Source organism: Aptenodytes forsteri, unplaced genomic scaffold (assembly GCF_000699145.1).
Source record: "Aptenodytes forsteri isolate BGI_AS27 unplaced genomic scaffold, ASM69914v1 Scaffold206, whole genome shotgun sequence".
Classification (NCBI taxonomy): domain Eukaryota; kingdom Metazoa; phylum Chordata; class Aves; order Sphenisciformes; family Spheniscidae; genus Aptenodytes; species Aptenodytes forsteri.
Window position 1 is genome coordinate 630,943 of NW_008794544.1, and position 11,054 is coordinate 641,996.

The following is an 11,054-nucleotide window of genomic DNA, read 5'->3' on the forward strand; positions in this document are numbered from 1 at the left end:
CTGTAAGTCATGTACTCATGAGACACGGAAATGACTCCTGGTACCATCATGAGAAAATGTTATGTTACTCTGCCAAAATCCATGTACGTCTATATTATACATATATATTACCTAGCCAATGTCCACATACATCAAAACAAAAATGGTTTGGAGAAGCTAAAATTTACGTATAAATTCATGTATGATGAAGTTTAAATTTTTAAACTTTAACTTGGTAAATACTAAGTTAACTTGTACCCACCAATTTGCTTTTTTCTCGGCTAGGCTATAGGAGACCTGGTCCTGGTACCAAATATTTTCTGCTCAGCACCACCTAAATGCTTTACATTGCTGAGCCTCCACTTTTAGCAGTCACCACCCAACACCATGTCGGAGAGGAGCAGGCAGCACTGGTGAACAGTCCCTTTGTCCTCAGCTTCTGGGGAACACGCATTCAGATCACTGGCTGCTTCTTCAGCTGCAGCTGGCCTTGTGAGTAGCTGTGTGCTCAGCAGCCCGATCCTGCAACGCCGTAGAGAGCAGTCTAGTCTCACTTGTATTCCCAATAGCGTCATGGAGCACGCTTAGGGAAACTAAGCACATGCCTGGGAATATGTCATGACCTAAAGGGCTACCTGGCCTGCGGGTGGGTAGTGATCACGACCATGGATTCATAGGACTCTGTAATACACAGGGACACAGGCTTTTATCCTCTAAATTTCTCTACCTTATTACAGATTACCACAAATACCACAAAAATCACCAACAGCAATCACAAAGTATACCTAGATTAATAAAGTGAATATATACATATATCAAGCTATTACAAATTACGATCAGCAATCAATAATTTGGTATCAATCAGTAGAATGGCAGCAGTTAATAATAGCAGCAACCAATTGTACGGCAAGAACCAATTACAGCAACAACCAAGTAGGTATATGCTATTACAGGATACTACAAACTTATCATTAGTGAAGTAATTTATCAACAATATAGCAGCAGGTATACTTCTGATAGATGACTTATATGGATATATAATACTGGTATCAAGTGCATTGGACAGATTTCAGAAAGGGCCAAACCATCCCAAAGGAGAGGACAAACCGATCCCAGAGGGGGACCCAACCATCCCACAGATGGGAGGACAAACCCCCAAAACTGGGCCCAAAGGGGGCCCAATAAGGTAAACAGAGTCTCACTTCAGAGATGATCATTGTCACCGAGTCTGGAGTCAGCCAGGCATCCCTGGTGAGCATCCAAGAGCTTGTAGAAAGTTTGTGTGGGATTCAACCTGTTTAGGAAAGGAAAAGCATGTGCAGCATGGAAAGTTCTCAGAGAGAGAGGCTTTGTTTTGGAGAAAAAAATAAATCCATCTCATATTATAGAGGCATAAGAGGGTGTAGGACATCACTACCTTGAGCAGCCAATAGATGCTGTTAATTTTGATTTTTCACCTACAACAGCCAATAGATGATGCTGTTTTCTGTTCTTTTAGACCCATTTTATTTTCCCAGACTGTTTCCACTTTTTTCAGATGATAAGTTGCCAAAGATGCCACCTGTACTTCTCAAGGGTGTTTTTGGTTCCCAGGCCTAGTCCCCCAGCTTGCAGTTCCAGGCTGGCAGGCCTTTCTCTGTCAGTATTTTTCAGCAGAACATTTTCTTTTGCTCAGTAATTTTCACTCTTCCAACCAGGCCACCTTTATGGCTGTTCACATCAGGACATGCAAAGACTTCAGGGTTTTGCTGGAGCAGAGCCCCCCACCCCAGCAGGCACCAGTGCACATGCTGAGCCTGAGGAGGCAACACTGACATTTCTTTTTAATAACTGCATTTGCTGAAGCTCTCTTTTGTCATGTTCACTCATTGGAATGATTTTCTCCTTGTTGCTACGGCTTCTCTTGATAAATGCCTGCATTTCCATTTAGCACTTAGTCTCCCACAACAAACACATTTTTTTATAGTTCTCTGCCATGAATGTTCATCCTTTAATTAACAGCTCCAGAGACTGATCAGTGTCTCAGCTATGCCACTGCAAAGCAAGAAGCTTTAACATGAACCACAACAGCAATGTTGGAATTTAATTATGATTACAGCTGTTAGAAACAAAGATAAAAGATACAGATAAATAGTGATCTTCACAAACATCACTAACATCTGATGTGATAGAGGCTTTGATTCTCAAAGCTATGTAAGTGCCTGACTCCACAAACCAATTGGAGGGTTCTTCTCTTTTTAAAGTCAGGAAAAATGATTTTTTTTTTTTTATTACATTTGCAGTCAAAATTTTTTTCTTTGAACACTTTTAATCACAGCAAAAAGGGAGGGAGAGATGAGTCAGGGTCAACTACAATTGTCCATCCCTGACAGATGTTTATTTAAGCTGTTATTACAGACCTCCAGTGACGGGCACTCTGCAGTTGGTTCCTTCTCCTTGTGCCACTTACGGTTAGAAATATTTTTGCTAATGTCTAAAATGAATCTCGCTAAAACTTAAGCTCATTACTTCTTGGTCCATCCTGTGTGAGCATGTAAAACAAAAATTATTCTTATATTGAGTAGATAACAGAGTTGAACCTAAGTAAGGGCCTTACAGAAACCCCAGTCCTTCCATTTTGACAACAAATCATGGAGAAATACAGTTTTCCTTGTACTTTTCTACTGATTTCATCCTACCAGTGCCTCCTTAACACCCTTGTAAGAGCATCGAAAGAGAGTGTCAAAAGCCCCTATTAAAGTCATGATAGATGGCATTTTACTTCTTCCTTAACCATAAGACCAATTACCCTTTTGAAGAAGAAACTACATGTGAATTGATGTAATTTGCTCTTGACTTCTATGTTGGAAAATACCAGAATTTTTTCATCATCCATATACTTACAATTAGTTTTTCAGTTGTTATCAGTAAGGCCTGTTATTCCCTATTTTCTCTCCCTCTCTCCTAAAGGCAGGTGTTTTTCCTGAACTCTTATTCCCCTCCCATATGTTCACCACTGAGGTTGCTTCAGCCTCTCTTTAAATATCATACCGGGCAATTTATCAGCTGCGCTGAAACATCAAACACCTAAGAATTTTACCTTCCAAGATCTCCCTACCTCACCCTTCCCCTATTTCAGGCTGAAATCTTACACTTTTTCAGCTGGTATTAATTATTATAGATTTGCTCATCATTAAACTTTTAGGGAAAGCTGAGCAAAAGGAAGAACTGAATGTTTTGGCTTTCTCCACATTGAGCTGTTTAGCAAGTGAAGCAGAGGCCTTCCTCTTGCCTGGCTCTTCCCTTACTAAGGCCGTTTATAGCTGAATTTCTTGTTATTTGCTATCTTCTTCAAGTTGCATCTTCCTTTATGCCTTGGTCAGTCGGATCCTGCCCCTAATTGCTCATGCTCATTCTTCTTTTCCTGTAACTATTAATATGGCCTCTCCTTTTTTTTTCCTCTTGCATTTGAGGACAGTGATGAACTGACAAAGAGGCAAGCTGCCTCTGTGTTCCTGTCTGTATCTGTCCTTCATAGTGTTCCTTCCTGAGTGACAGCCATTCTCCTTAGTTTAGCCTTCCCTCTCATTGGCTTCCCATGAAATTTTAGTGATGCACTACCGGAATTTAGTAAAATCTACCTTCTTGAGTTCTCTTGTTTTGTTTTGCTAGTCTCCCTTTTTCTTCACCTTTTAATTGTGAATTCTCTTTCTTTTGGCCACATTCATGCAAGCTGCTTTCAACCTCAGATTCTCTCTACTTGTTGTTAATTAATTTTCCAAAATTAAGTTAACTACATCTGAAATTAAAACAAAAGAGATAAGAAGCTCTGTGGGAATTAGTCACTAAAATACTCCTGAATGGCTGAATTAGAAATGTGCATCCTTAACTTATTCAGCACACTTAGCAATACCACAGTCTGAAACTCCCTGGGGAAAAGTTTGTAGTAAACTACTATAATTAGATAAAAATTCTTTGATGAATAGTAACAAGAAGGTTATGTTAATTAATTGGTGCCCTGTTCTCTAAGATGCAGGATAACAATTTTAAAATCAGTCAACATCCCTTAACACATTATTGGTGCAATAGGACTAAGTTTCATTCGGGAGCTAGCTCACTGCACCGGGACATGGGAAGTTTTCAGATCTGTAGTTTTCTTGCGAGTTCTTGGGAAGGCAATTTAAATTTAAATTTAAATCCAGCTGTTTCCTGCTGGGGCCCTCAAGATCTTTGTTCATACTTCACCATGAAGGGAGAGGGGTTTCTGGCATGACCTCCCCTCTTGCAGCAGCAGCTCCATTTCTGGGCCCGTTGGGACGGCAGTGCGCAGCTCAGCCCCTGCCCTCACTTGTCTAAATCCCCCCAGACACTCCCCTGCCTGCCTTGTGGGCAGGCAAGGTCGCTCTGAGCTCCCAAATTTGGATCTGCATGAAGTCCAGTGGAAGCTGCTGCTTTCCTTCAAAATGCAGCTGGATGGAAAATGTCGAATGCTCTGTAGCAGCCACCAAGAAGTGGGCTACAGGGTTCGTTCTCTTTGCGGGAAAGGATTCAAACCACCATTGCTCACCTTCCAAAGGGTGTGTAACGAGTGCAGGGTAGGCTCTGCTTCACCTGCTGAACTTGTTCCACTGTGTGGAAAAGTGAAATGTTCAGTGAGTCACAGAAAGTGAGCACGATTCCTGAGAAATGCAGTTGGGGGTGGAGGGTGATGCCTGCTCTTTCAGCCAAAGTTTGTGTATGCATTTTGCATGAAACAAATATTGCATAAAATATTGATGCAATCCTTGTGGCCAGGTCCAAATCCACTGTTCCAAGCTTCAATGCAAGCATCTAATTGCAAGGCTAAAAATCAGTCTTGCTTTCCAGTGCAATGAAACTTTTTTCATGTCAGGCAGGGCATTGCAACAGGGGAAAACTGTGAACAATCTGCAGGCAAGGCACTTTAGTGCAAGTTATGAGCCTGGAATCATTAGGCAAAAGAGGACATTGAACCCAATTTTCCTCATCTTGCATGAGTGCTCCACAACTGAGTGATTTATAGAGAGAGTTTGTTCCTCCTGCCAATCTATGCTGAAGAAAGGGAGTGAGGTCTGCCCCTGCCACCAAAGGAGAGGCTCCAGGTGAAGGCTCAGAGCTGTGAAACCTGCGTGGAGGGAAGCATCGCTTCATAGCACTAAGACACCTATGGCCCAGAGAGGGAGAAACTTAAGAAAAACGTCAGACGTCAGCACTTCCAGCCACCTAATTTACATAGCTCCCTGACAAGTTTGCTGTTGCCATGCTCAGATCCACGTATATATCTACACAGGTCTCTCTGGGTTAGCTCTTTCAAGATATTTAAGTGTGTTACTCTTTTATTGCAGTTGTACTAGAGATAGATAGAAATATTACCTTTCTCTGATCATACTGCTTTCTTGTCTAAAGATAAGTTACACATTAGTTCTGTCTAAATTATACATTAGGAAAATGAGTGAGTATAGTCAAGCACTGGAATAAATTGCCTGAGGAGATCTGTGAAAAGCTTCATCATGGGAGACTTTTAACAAGACATAAGACAAATATCTGCCAGGGAAGTTGTAGGTAGAGTTTATTCAGCATTTGGGTGGGAGGTAGAATGGCTGATCCGTGGAAGCCCTTTCCAGCCATAATTTTCTATGATTCAGACACCTCTGCCTGTAAAGATTGCTTCACACCGTGTGTGCATAATAGCCTCTTGATCTTGATAACAGCGCTAGATCCAAACCTATTATGTCACTTGCAGCTTCACACTTCATAAAAGTTTATTTAGTGAAAACAGCATCTAAAACCTCCATAGCACAAGGATGTTAGCCCTGTGTCCAGGCAGCAGACAAGGCACACTGGAAAAGATGAACACATCTGCTGAGTTCTCAGCAGTAAAAGCTGTCAGCATAGGCAGAGGAATGCAGGCAATAAGCAGATGCTCACAGGGAAGAGACACCATGATACAGATCCTGGGGATGCTCTTAGCATTTCTCCCAGGTGGTTGATTTAGTTAAGGGCTCAATCTGCCTCAACCATCACCAAGTGCATCACATTTGTCAGGAGCACAGGCATGGAGCCAGCAGAAGCCTCTGCTTTGCTTTCTGGTGACAAAAGGAAATATTCTGGTCATGGAGAAAATGTTATAGGTAGTGTTTGAGCATTTCTAACCAGCTGAGGTTAGACTGAGCATCCAGCACTCTGTTCATACAGCTTCAAAACAGCGCCTTGTGTGCCTGCGTGTAGCAATCCCCAAATCTCTCTGGTTAGGACCAAATCTCTCTGGCTAGGACCATCAATGCCTCATTTGGAAACCCATCTCTCCAAATCTTGCTCAATTTCCTCACAAAGAACCCGATTCTCCTTCTACACATAAATGGGTCATTATTTGCCTTTCCTTCTACTTGCAGGTTTGTACATGGAAGACTTTTGGAGCTGCTTATGCACAAATGTTGTTGTATTTCTGCCAGAAGGATGACTAAGAAAACAAAGCCAAAGACTGTGACTATCCTCACCAGCTGGTTTTATACATCTCGGAATAAAAGTATATTTTAAACTGGTTTCTGCAAAAGGACCAGCCACAGAGACATATTGAAGCTTTTTTTGCTGGTCATTGCTGAATAGCATGCTAAGCATTGACAGCAATGAAGAAGCAGCAAGTTAGAGAAGCCCATCTTACGGTGTTTGTCAGTGGGAGTTCAGAAAGAGGCAACAGGAAGGATCAGGCACCTGGAAGACTTGGGCTGTGAAGAAGGGAGGTTGTTAAACAGAGATGAGAAAACTGAAGGCATACTTAGTATTACCTAAAATGCTCAGGCAGCTGCTGCCAAAAGTAAAGGAATAAACATTCAGTGGAGACAGAAAAAGAAATAATAGACTTAAACTGCAGCAAGAAAGATTAATTGTCATTAGAAAAAAATCTCAGAGAGATTGGGAAATACCTACTTGCAAGTTGTCAAGAACAGGTTATGCAGATACCCATCAGGAATGAGGTGTTAGTGACAGGAATGAGGTGTTAGTGACCATCCCTTCAGGGACAACGACCTCTCAAGGTCCTTTCCAGCCATATTGTCTGTACTTCTATGATAAGATACAAAACTGATGCAGGTATGACAGGAGTTGTTAGCAACTGGAAGAAAATCCAACTAATTAAAAACTTTAGAAGGTTGCTCTCCTTTGCTGCTCTGCCTCAGGAGACTGGAAGGTCCCTGGGGCAGTGTCTGAGTATAAAAAGCAGACAAACATGGAAGCAGAAACCAAAACTTTTGCTTGAATGATAAAGACACTTAGAAGATGGAAACAGAATCTACTTTCATTACGCTTGGGCTTGCTGCAGAGCTGGAAGATGTATAAATATTTACAGTAACAGGTAACAGTAGGCTCCTCATTATCTGCAATGGCACCAGGAGGGAACGGAGAGGTCCTCTAATCATTAGTATGCATCACTACTACAGCAGTCAAGTGAGTCCAACAGCTCTAATGGCAGCACCATCAGGACCTTAGATGTTAATTATGGAGTTAGTTAAACCTCTAACAAAATGGTAGAATTGAGGCCACATACACAAAATCCTGATCTTTAAGAGGTACGCTGCACGCTGCACCGTGGTTTGTTTTTTGTCCAGCAGAAGGTGGGAAAAATTGTTGTTAGACATTAGACATTGGAGCCAAAGGTGTCCTATTTCAGGACCTTAGATGTTAATTATGGAGTTAGTTAAACCTCTAACAAAATGGTAGAATTGAGGCCACATACACAAAATCCTGATCTTTAAGAGGTACGCTGCACCAGATGCAGTGGTTTGTTTTTTGTCCAGCAGAAGGTGGGAAAAATTGTTGTTAGACATTCATGAAGGGAGCCAAAGGTGTCCTATTTGTTTCTGCAGATTTCAGTCTAGCAGGTTAAACCATCCTGAGTTGTCAGACGTGAGCCACTGGGGAAGAGCTAGGAGCAGTTACACCACTTGAGAACTGAAGCTTTTTTTCTTTGTTGCTGCTTGCACACTCAGCAAAAAGCCTGTAATGAATTCAACTGGCTTGTTAAAACAAGACCTGCTGATTTCTGATCTCAGCTTTTTGGACATTGTCCCTCCACACTCAGACATGTTTGCAGCAAAATGCAAGTGGCCCAGCCCAGGCATTTCGTAATGCAACCAAACACTCTACCTGTTACGCAATACAGGAAAGAAATAAAAAGATGTTTCTGTAAAAAAAAAAAAGTATTTTGACCAGGGTCATGCTGACTTGAAAAATTTTTGAAACTGCAATTTTACAAGTATTCTGGGACAGGTGGATTCCAGAGCTGTTGGGCTGAGAGAGCTTAAGGGTGCTCAGTGAGCAAATGGAGAGATAGAACCCAAGTTGCAAAGTAGGAACTGACATACACAGAAATACGGGTGCACACCTTGACAGGGTGACCAGTGCATGCCCCAGCAGGCTCCAGGGACCCTGACTCCAGCTACCCAGAGCACGTTCTGTCTTCCCTCCAGCTGCCTGCCCAGATCTCCTTCCTTTACAAGGGAGCTGAGTGGCAGGAGCAGAGAGGAGGGGAAAGGCCCATAGGAGCAGCACCCACAAAAGCCAGCACACAGAGAGAAGAGTAACTAAGCATGGTTGGAAGAAACTCAAAGTGGGCAAGGAGTGGAAGAAGCCCTGTGCAGCTCAGATTTACCTGATTTTTACCCAGGTCAGGGAAAGGCTCATCCATCCAGTCAAAGACCAGTTCTTTTCCTAGAGTCAGATCATTTCTTGCTTATACCAGAAAACAGCTAGGGAGGAATCTAGGATCTCCATAACTGGAACAGTTTGAAATGGGAAACCCAGACTAAATTACTTTCTACCCATAATTTGGCACACCAAGGCCTCCTTCTTTTGAGACTAATGACCTAGTTGAAAAGCTGCAGGGCATTGTGGAAGCCAGCTGTCTCAGCCTTCCTTCCTGACGATGTTCTGCTGTGTGTGAACCATATTTTGGAGCCAAAAAGGAGAGAAAGATTACTGGGTAAGATCTTTGGGCGTCTGCTATTTTTAGGAAAAGATTCCCCTAAAAATGCTGTTACAAGCATTTGTAACTGGCTAATTATAAGTGGGTGATGCTGAGTGTGATGGATGCTCAGTAGTATTAGTGTGTAAGATGAAGGCAGAGATGCGGGTTTATAGGAGCCTCCTGAGTTTAAACCCTTCAATTTTAGGTACTCATAAAACTAACTGACATCAATAATTTCTGAATGAAATCACACCCAAGTTCACTTCTAGATGTGTGTGCTCTGCCTGGACCAGGCAGCCCTCACTCACTGTGATGGCTGTTGTTTATGCTGTTCTTAGAGGCCTTTCCCTGTTCAACTATTTTATAATTCATCCACAGTGAGCTGGGCCCTTTCTCTAGTCCCTTTCCTTTGCTTTTGCTACTTGTTTCTGTATGTCAGTTTGACAACAACATACATCTTGTTTATCAAGAAAAAGCAAACCGCTTTTTTCCTGCCTAAGCCATCAGTCTGACAGCATCATTTGGCTTCATAAAGAGCTGCTGCCTTTTTTTATGGCTGCAGTACAGCTAACTGTGTGCTTATCTCAAACTGTAGAGTGTTTCATAAATTTGTGTGCTTCCTTTCTTGGTTTTGAGGACTTTTTTTTTTTTTTCTTCAAAACCCAGAGTCAGAAGCCAAGAAATTGCACTAGACTTACAGCTTCTGTCTGAAGAGTGTGTTTCTCACTCTCCTAGATGCAGAGAAATTCAGAATACTCTGAAGACCCAGACGTAAATGGAAAGAAGTGAAACTATATCATTCAAATCGAGTTTATTTTAAGGGAATCTTATTTTAGGGGATGGTGATAGAAGTGAGGAGGCAAGGGACAGATGAACTTTAGTTTTGGTTTCATTTTTTTCTGTTTGCCGAATGCTCTGCCGTGGTTTGTCTCTGAAATGCAAAAATCCCTCTCCCCTTACTGGACAAAATTAGAGAGCAGTAGCTTGGGCCCTGTAGTTTTACTTTTCATACAGGAACAGAAGGCCAAGTTTAAAGAGCCTGGGATGTGGTTTTCGAATAACCCACCAAGCTATTTGTATATGCATATACATGCACAATGTATGAGGGTGAGAAACCCATTTGAATCTGTCATGATGATGATATCAGAGAAGTATTGCTATATCACTACTAACTTTAAAGTTTCTTGGATAATGGGTCCATAAGATCACAGGTCCTGTGGGTAGGGCATCTTTTCTGCTTAGCTTGTTCCCATTACCAGCCCACTGGATCTGCCTTTTGAGCTGGGACCTGTCCTCAGGAGACCTCTATCTATCTGCAGCAGAGGCTGCAATGCCACACAGTGATGGGTGATGGGAGCAAGACGCCATGCACGCCACGCACTGCGAGTGTGACCTGGGAAAGCCAGGAGAGGACAAAAGGCCAGGGTCATGAGTACCGTGGCAATAATACAGGCGGCCAATGCTTCTGGCACCATTGGGCACCATAACTGTTCAGGATGACAGCAACACCGCACTGCCCATTGCTGGGAACCCGTCCAGGTCTGGGAGCTGACACCTAATTTCCCTGAACGAGCCATTACCATGACCAGCCTTAATGCCTGATGGGAAGCCCTCCAAGCAGAAGTGAGCAACCCAGCTCATGAGGAGCTTGCTACAGCCTGCAGAACTCATGGACAGACTGGTGAATCTCTGCAATCTTTGGGGCTGTCATTAGAGTTTGGGTGATTTTAGGCAGAGGGTGACCACATGTGACTTTTGCCTCATGGGCAGTAGCCCCCAGGGCTGATGCACCTGCAGTCCTGCGTACATAAAAGACTGAAAAGCAAAGACAACCTTGGAAGAGCTGGTGTGCTCAGAAGCTTGTCCATTATTTTCCTACAGATCAGCTGGTCTGTAAATACTGTTATTATCCTTATAAACTCTGCCACCCTCTTAGACATCTTTGTGGGTTTGGGTCAACAGAAATTAACAATCTCCTGATGGTACAAGACAGGAGGTGGTGGCATCACACAACTGATATTAGCAAGACATAGTCAGTCAGCCCATCAACACCTAGCTCTGACTAGGCACACTATAAATATATATATATAAAAGGAAATTCAGGCTTTTTTAATTT